Below are 7,866 nucleotides of genomic sequence, written 5' to 3'. Positions count from 1 at the left end.
TTTTGTAGTTTTGATTGGTATGGTTTGCTCTCTTATAAGAGATAATGGGAAAAATGTTAGTGTAGAGACTGGTAAGAGGTTGCTAAACCAGTTATGGAAATGGTTGAAATTTGAGGTGGTGTTAACCATTTGGAGATACTCTGATCCTTGATCGTCTTATATGAAGTATTTCACTGAACTTAATATCTAGTTTGTCAACCAAGGGTTGACCATAACACCTTGATGATTTCATTCTTTCTGGCTGGAAATCTGTCTTAATTGTCCATAGCCACCTTACTCCTTAGGACATGAGGTTTACTGGTTGCACCCAAGTTTTCCCTAGAGACAAAGAACCTTCGAGACAATCATTGTCTGTTTGAGGCAAGGTAGTCTGACAACAGTGATGTGGTAGCCTCCTGATGGCAACAAGTTTCTCAAGCTTTCTGGTCTTATGCTTTGGCAGGGACTACTTTTTATTGGTTTTGTAAACTCCAGGTAGAACCATAGTGGCTTTATGATTGTTCATATAATTAAAGTAGGAACTCAGTGGAAGGCTCTTCCCACTATTTCTAGATGTTATACATCACCTGAGTCCGAGGATGTCATAAAATGATTTTTTTTTGGCAAAGCTTGAGTCTCTTTGGGCAGTAATAACAGAGAGAAAATTCTGTACAAGCAGAAGATATTGCGAAAAAGATTCATAATGATCTCTCTGGTTACTCTTACTACCCCATCACACGGCCTGAAAAGCCAATGTTGAAGTCATTCTCTAGAGCAGTGGTTCTCGACATCCTAACGTTGTGACCCTTTAGTACAGTTTATCATGCTGTGGTGACCAAAATTATTTTTCGTTGCTACTTCATAACTGTAATTTTGCGATGTTATGAATCACAATGTAAAGATCTGTGTTTTCCAATGATCTTAGGGAACCTTTGCGAAAGGGTTATTCAGCCATCAAAGGGGCCATGAACCACAGGTTGAGAACTGCTGCTCTAGTACAGTGTCATTCACTGTGTATTTCTGTGATGAAAACCTTCCAATCTGCACTCTCCAGTCCAGTAGCCACCAGGTATATGTGGCTGTCAATTACTAGGAAAACCTAAAAATTTAGTTTTCTTTATTTAAGTTAAAATAGGGAGTATTTATTGGCCCCTGTGATGGTTAGGTTTAATTGTCAACTAGACACAACCACAACTCACCTGGCAAAAGGGTGTCAGTGAGGGATTGTACAGATTAGTTCGGCCTGGAGGCATGTCTAAGGGGGATTAGCTTGATTGCCTTACTGATGTGGGAATACCCAGCCTGAATGTGGGTTGCATCCTTCCCTGTGTTTGGGCTCTGAATTATAGAATAGTAGAGAAAGATAGTTGAGTATTAAGCATGCACACACTCATTTCTCTCTGCTCTTGACTGTGATGTGATTAACTGCTTCATGTTCCTGTTTTGACATCTATACATTGATGGACAACAGCCTGGAATTGTGAACCAAAATAAACCTTTTCTCCCCTGTGTTGCCCTTTGTCAGGGTATTTTATCACAGCTACAGAAACGATTCTAGGGCAGTTGCCATAGCATGTGAGCTAATGCTAAATATATTAATCTTTAAATTATGTCCCTAAAGATATTGAGGGACTCCATTAAGTTTCTGGTATAACCAGTAATATTCTAGTGAAGTATATTAATTTATTTTTTCTTGGTTAATCTCTGTAATACTGTCTTATTTGTTGTTATCACCTAACAGGGTCTGATCAAAGGTTGGTGTGAGCTATTGAGTAGTGGGGATGATCACTGTTGTAACAGAAGATAACCCAGGCTTGAAGAATTTACAGCACAGCTGACCAAGAGAGTGTTGCTGAAGGGGCAAATTGGGCCCCATGTTAGGACCTAAATGAGCTGACAAGAGCAAAACCAAATTTATCTTAGTTGTTCCTGCCGTTAAGGGATGATACAGATGTAGGGAGGTGGTGTGGAATGGAGATGGTGTTGTAGGAAGCGAGCTTCAACTCACAACTACCTCTTCCATGAGACAACTTCCTTCTCTCTGAGCTGGAAACAGGAGGTGTATCAGGAGAAAGTTATTCTTTGCAGCAGGAAGGTTAGGCTTGTTTTCCCCAAAGGCCAGCTTTGGTGAGTTACAGGCTAAAGGACAGAAGGCAAGAGGACAGGGGACAGCTATAGAAAAAGCTTCAACCTTGAGAGATCTTTGTTTAGTTGCCAGTTGAAGTGAAATCTAACATCTTTTCTTCAGCGGATGTCCTTAATACTTAGATGAAATGCCAATCAGCAAACAACTGCATCTCTCCAGGATCCCTGAGGCTTCTGCCATCCAGAGTGTTCAGACAAGTCAGCCTTTATAGCATAGAAACAGGCGAGTGGTTTTCTTATTATTTGAACGTGTGATGCAAAAGGTGTACAGCAGCTGCTCACAGTGAAGCAATTGTCATTTTAAATGTACTTGAAGTAGGACAAGTTCCTGCAGCATTAGCCATGCCCAGACTTTGGATGGAGTCCTACTTTACCAGTGACTGTCAGATTTTTGGAGTTTATATTTCCTCTGATTTGCTTTCAGTGTTTGGCATTAAAGATGTTTTATGCTTCCAAGATTTACCATACAAAAGATTAATTAACCTTGCAGTGAAAATTAATAATTGAAAATGGAGTGCTAATCATGGTCTTCAAAGGGTGAGGGTCAGAGTATTAGGAATGAGATGTAGTCAATGGCACTTTCCTTTTGTTATGGAAAAATTAAAAATGCTGCAGGATCCCCGGTGGCAGTAGGCAGCAGAAATGCTGTAGGTTCCCAAGCGGTGATAGTGGGTCATGTGGTGGCAGGCAGCGAGCCCTGGGAGCAGCCAGTCCCAGGCAGAGATGGCTGCCAGTCCCCGAGTGGTGGCTGGTCCAGGGCAGGGAGACACATGACAGGCGGGCAAGAGACAGAGACATGGATAGGCACATGCAGAGCGAGGTTAGATATTTATTCAGGGGGTTATGGAGAGGAAAGGGAGAAGGGGAGAAGAGCAGAGAGAGGGGGGAGAGAGAGGGGGAGAAGGGGAGGGGAGAGGATGAGAGGAGAGGAGAGGGAGAAGAGAGAGATAGAAGCAGGGGAAGGAGAGGAAGATGGAGAGTGAGCTCAGGCCAGAAGCTGAAGATCAGCCTGCCTCAGTGGATGGGGGAGGGAGTGGGCATGGCTTGTCTCTTAAAGAGACGGAACAATCATTATACCTTTCCCTGTAAGCTAAACACTGAAGGCAGAACAAGGAAGTGCCTGAACTATGTGTAAAGGAGAGGGGAGGCTTCCATGGATCAGAACACTCACAGAAATACTCAGGGATGTTGGGAGCTTTGCATGTCTAGTCAGTGATAGCCATAGTGCTAAGTGATCTGCTATCCCAACACATTTGCACTATGGCTATTGGAGAGAGGTATCCTGGGGTGTGACATTTTTCTCTGTCTTTTAGAGGTAGTGTGAGTTTAAGAACTGAACCAGTGCACATCCTGGGGTCCCTTTCTAACTGTCTTAGTAATGAGCAAACACTTCTTTTTGGTCAAGTGCTGACCAGGGGATGGTGTCTGTACTCCATCAATTGCTGTTTGCCTCCTCTAGGTTGTGCCTTCCTCAAAGCTAAGTATGCTCCTGAGAAGGATTGATGGGCACCTCATTATATGACTTCAGGGCAAGACTGTCTCTCATTGTGTGTTTATATACATCAAATTCTGTGTCAAGTAATTTATATTTAATTCATTGAACTCTCATACAAGCATTGTGGAAGTTTTGTTGTTTTCTTTCCCGTGTGACAGATGTGATTGAAAGAAGTCAAATCACGTGTACTAACTCACACAGATCATGAGACTCAAAGCAAGCATCTATGAACCTAACCACAGCTCCACCCTAGGGGTGGTTCTCTCCTCTATTTGTGCTCAGTGTTTTCTGCCTAGAATTGAGAACGAACTCTTCTTCACTTTTTTAACTGAGGATGCAAATATTCATATGCATTTAGTATATTCTAAATATACTGTGTATGTGTTCATCTATGCTGTTTTGTTAGGGTACTAAATTCAAAAGGGGGTGCTGAGGGTTTGTACAGCAGCCAGTGGTTAGAGGTGTGAGAGTTGAATTAGGGCTCAGAATCCATTATGGGTAGAGGGGCTTGAAATGAGCAGTGAAGGACAAAAGAGAGAAGTTAGCAGAAAGGAAAACTTTTGAAATGAGGGCCTTAGTACACTTTTGAAATGAGTGACTATTTCAGACTCTTGATACATATCTGTCTGAAGAAGTAAAAAATTCGGTAGGAAAAGACTAGCTATATTTTTTTTTCTTAAGAAAGGCTAACACTGACCCTATGTGCCACATTTTCCCCATCTTCCTAGTAATAAGGTGGAGTATACTTAGCCAGGATCTCACCAAATAGAAGGGGAGAACACTGTTGACAGAGTGTAGCATAGGAAGATACTGGGCTTCAGTCTCAACTCTATCACTTTCTAGCCCTGTGACCTTGACAAATTTGTTTAACCTCTTTCTGCTTCAGTTTCCACAAATGCCAAGTGGAGATCATAATATCTATCTCATGGGGTTATTGTGAGAATCAAATGAAATATGCATGCAGTTCTGAGCCAGACATAAGAGTAGGCTCTTAAAATCTTTTGGCTATTACTAATATTACTTCTGTTTAGAAACTTGACATCTAAGAATCTTTTAAACGTTTTTATCACAAACTTTTTTTTTAAATCAGCGACATGGACGCATTGAGGCTATATGGGACCTAGTTCATCAATTTTTCAAAGGAAACCATACAGGCACACACAAAAATTCATTTAATAAAAAGCTTTATATTTTGATATTTCTGAGTGTTACTGTGACATGCAAAGTTGCCAGAGGAAGAGAAAAAATGACTGATGGAATATGAATACTAAGAGTATATGAAATAAATCATTTTTGATACCTGAACTATAAAGTATATTCCTTTTTTAATAATAATGGCAATATCACTTGATAGAATAACAGGTTACCAATTTAATGTAAAACAGTCCCTGACTTAAGTACCAAACCAACAGTATTTGAAGATTGGTTCAAGTTTCTAGATTCTATCTAAGTAAAGAATGGACTGCCTGGATTTACTTACTATCTGAACTAAGAAGAATAATGAACCTACTCATTCATTAGAGACTGGAATATATTTCCGCAGTGAGTACTAATTACTTATCTGACCCAACCTCACCTTCTTTGGCAGCATCAATTAATACTGTCAGTGAGCAAGAAAATCGTCTGAATCTCTACAGGAATGAATGGTTGTCACTTTATGCAACACAGTCCATCACTTATTCAGTAGATTCACATGCAGAATCTGTCCAATGATAATGCTAAAACTGACACACTATTTGCAACATGCCAGATGCTATATTGAACAATTTATATTCATCGGTCCATTTACCTTTCATGCCAACCTACTAAATTTTATAGGAGAAGTAACAGAGTCAACAAGAAGTAAAATAATGTGCTCAAGGTCATACAGCTGATGATGAGCTAGGATTCAAACTTGAGAATTTTGACTCCAAAGTTTGTGTTCTTAAACCCCTTCTCAAACGTAAAGTAGATTTTCTGGATACTTTATTATTCAAATTTTCTAACAACGCCAGATACTGGTATAGCATGGAAACATGGACGGTCTTCCTTAGCATTCTCTCTGTGCCTAAGTTTCATATGTGGATTTCAAAGAGAAAGTCGTACAATTTGATTATTACTTTCACAGTGTCCTAACCAAGCCTTGAAGCAATTGACAATAAAACAGATGTAGTACAAAACAGAACCTTTGTTTCTAACAAAGTCTGACTTGGAAGAGATTGTTTAGTATGAGATCACTCTTATTTAATAATACCACCATGCTTATTGATAACTCTCTGCTGTATAGGAGCCCCATTTGTCTACAACTAGAATTCTGTATATTATTGAATGTGAATTCATATAGCCATAGCCAATGTCCCATTGCCTTTCTTCCACTTTCTGGTATTATTGAGTATCTTCTTCTTTGGACTGTCACACTTAAAATCTAGACTATACAATTTTACACAGCTTTCAAACCTCAATGCCTGCCTTTAGTGATACACTCTGTTCAACAAGGAACCACCTCATAAAGATTCTTCAAACTCCCCAAATGTATCTATCTTATGATGCAAAATGCATTTAATATGACTTCAAATGTCCCCATAGTCTTTAATAGTCCCAGCACTGTTGTAAGAAGCCTCTTGTTCGATTCTCGGCCACCCAGACTCCCAAAATAACAACACAGAAACTGTATTAATTAAATCACTGCTTGATCCATTAGCTCTAGATTCTTATTGGCTAACTCTTTTTTTTTGTAATTTTATTAAATTACACAAGTTTCCATTTCCGCCCCTCCTCCCACCACCCTCCCACTCCCCCCACTCCCTCTCCTCCTCCCTCTCCATCCCTAAGAGCAGTCAGGGTTTCCTGCCCCGTGGGAAGTTCAGGTTCCTCCCGCCTCCCTCCAGGTCCAGGAAGGTGAGTGTCCAGACGGACTGGATCTGCAAAATCCAGTATATGCAGAGGAAACAAGTCCCAATGCCATTGTCAATGGCTTTTCAGAAAGACTCCGGCCAGCCACATTCAGAGAATCCGGCCACATTCAGAGAATCTGGTTGGATTGGCTAACTTTTACATTAACCCATTTCTATTAATCTGTGTATTGCCACATGGCTGTGGTCTACCGGGTAAAGTTCTGGTATTTGTCTCCGGCAGGGCTACATGGCTTCTCCCTGACTTCGTCTTCTTTCTCCCAGCATTCACCTTAGCTTTCCAGGCCTAGCTAAATTGTGCCTTGTTATAGGTCCAAAGCAGTTTCTTTATTAATCAATAGTAATCACAGCATACAGAGGAGAATCTAAACGCTGTTTAGAACCTTGATTAATGCAGTAATGCATTAGTTGTCTTGACAAAATCAACTTAAGGAAGGAAACTTGTATTTTGGCTTACAGTTCAAGGATTCAGTACATCATGTGTACTGGGGTGGAAGGACTCAGTAGCAGGAGATTGAGGCAGCTGGTCCATTGTGTTGGGGGTCAAGAAGCAAAGGATGAATGCACACCTTTTCCTTTTTATGTAGTTCAGTATTCTATCCCTCAGGGTGGTACCTAGCCCTCATACTTAGGGTGGCTCTTTCCATCTCAATTATCTTAATCTGAGTAAACCATCCAAGACACACTTAGACATTGTCTCTTTAGTTAGCCTAAAGCCTGTAAAGTCGACAGCATTAACAGAGGGCATGTGTTTTTCAACTCCACGGTGCTCCACATTTCTCTCCCTAACTAGAATACAGGTGGTGCTCCAGGAACAGGAAGCTCTTCTTATATTTTATGAAACTAAGCCAAGGCATATGGCTGCATACAGCACAGTGTATAATGACAACTCAGAATATATGTTCTTTATTCTGTTCTCTTTCTTTCTGTTTTTTATACATGCTATGCACTGTTGTACTTAATAGAGTACAGTAGTCCCAAGCATTAAGTATTTATATGTGGATGTATATTTTTTTATACATTATGTGAAGTAAGCACGAATCAGGAGCCTTTGTTCTATTGAAGCTGGTGGTCCTTTACTGTTACATCATACATCTTCATTCTTTTTTTTTTCTCCTGATGACCCTTGGGAGAGAACTGAGTACCAACCTATTTGAAGCTATGTGTTGGAATAAATTAGACTCTTATTTTACATGCCATATCTTATTTGGTTCTCTCATAATAAATATTCCTTAGTGACTAAAGAGCAATACATTATCCAAAGACGTATACTGTGTTGTATTTAGTGGTGTATCACTACTAAGTGGCAAATGCTCAGTGAACTTTTTATCATGGCTAAATAAGTGACTCTATACT

Source organism: Myodes glareolus, chromosome X (genome assembly GCF_982192425.1).
Source record: "Myodes glareolus chromosome X, mMyoGla1.1, whole genome shotgun sequence".
Classification (NCBI taxonomy): domain Eukaryota; kingdom Metazoa; phylum Chordata; class Mammalia; order Rodentia; family Cricetidae; genus Myodes; species Myodes glareolus.
This window is presented reverse-complemented; position numbering follows the sequence as displayed.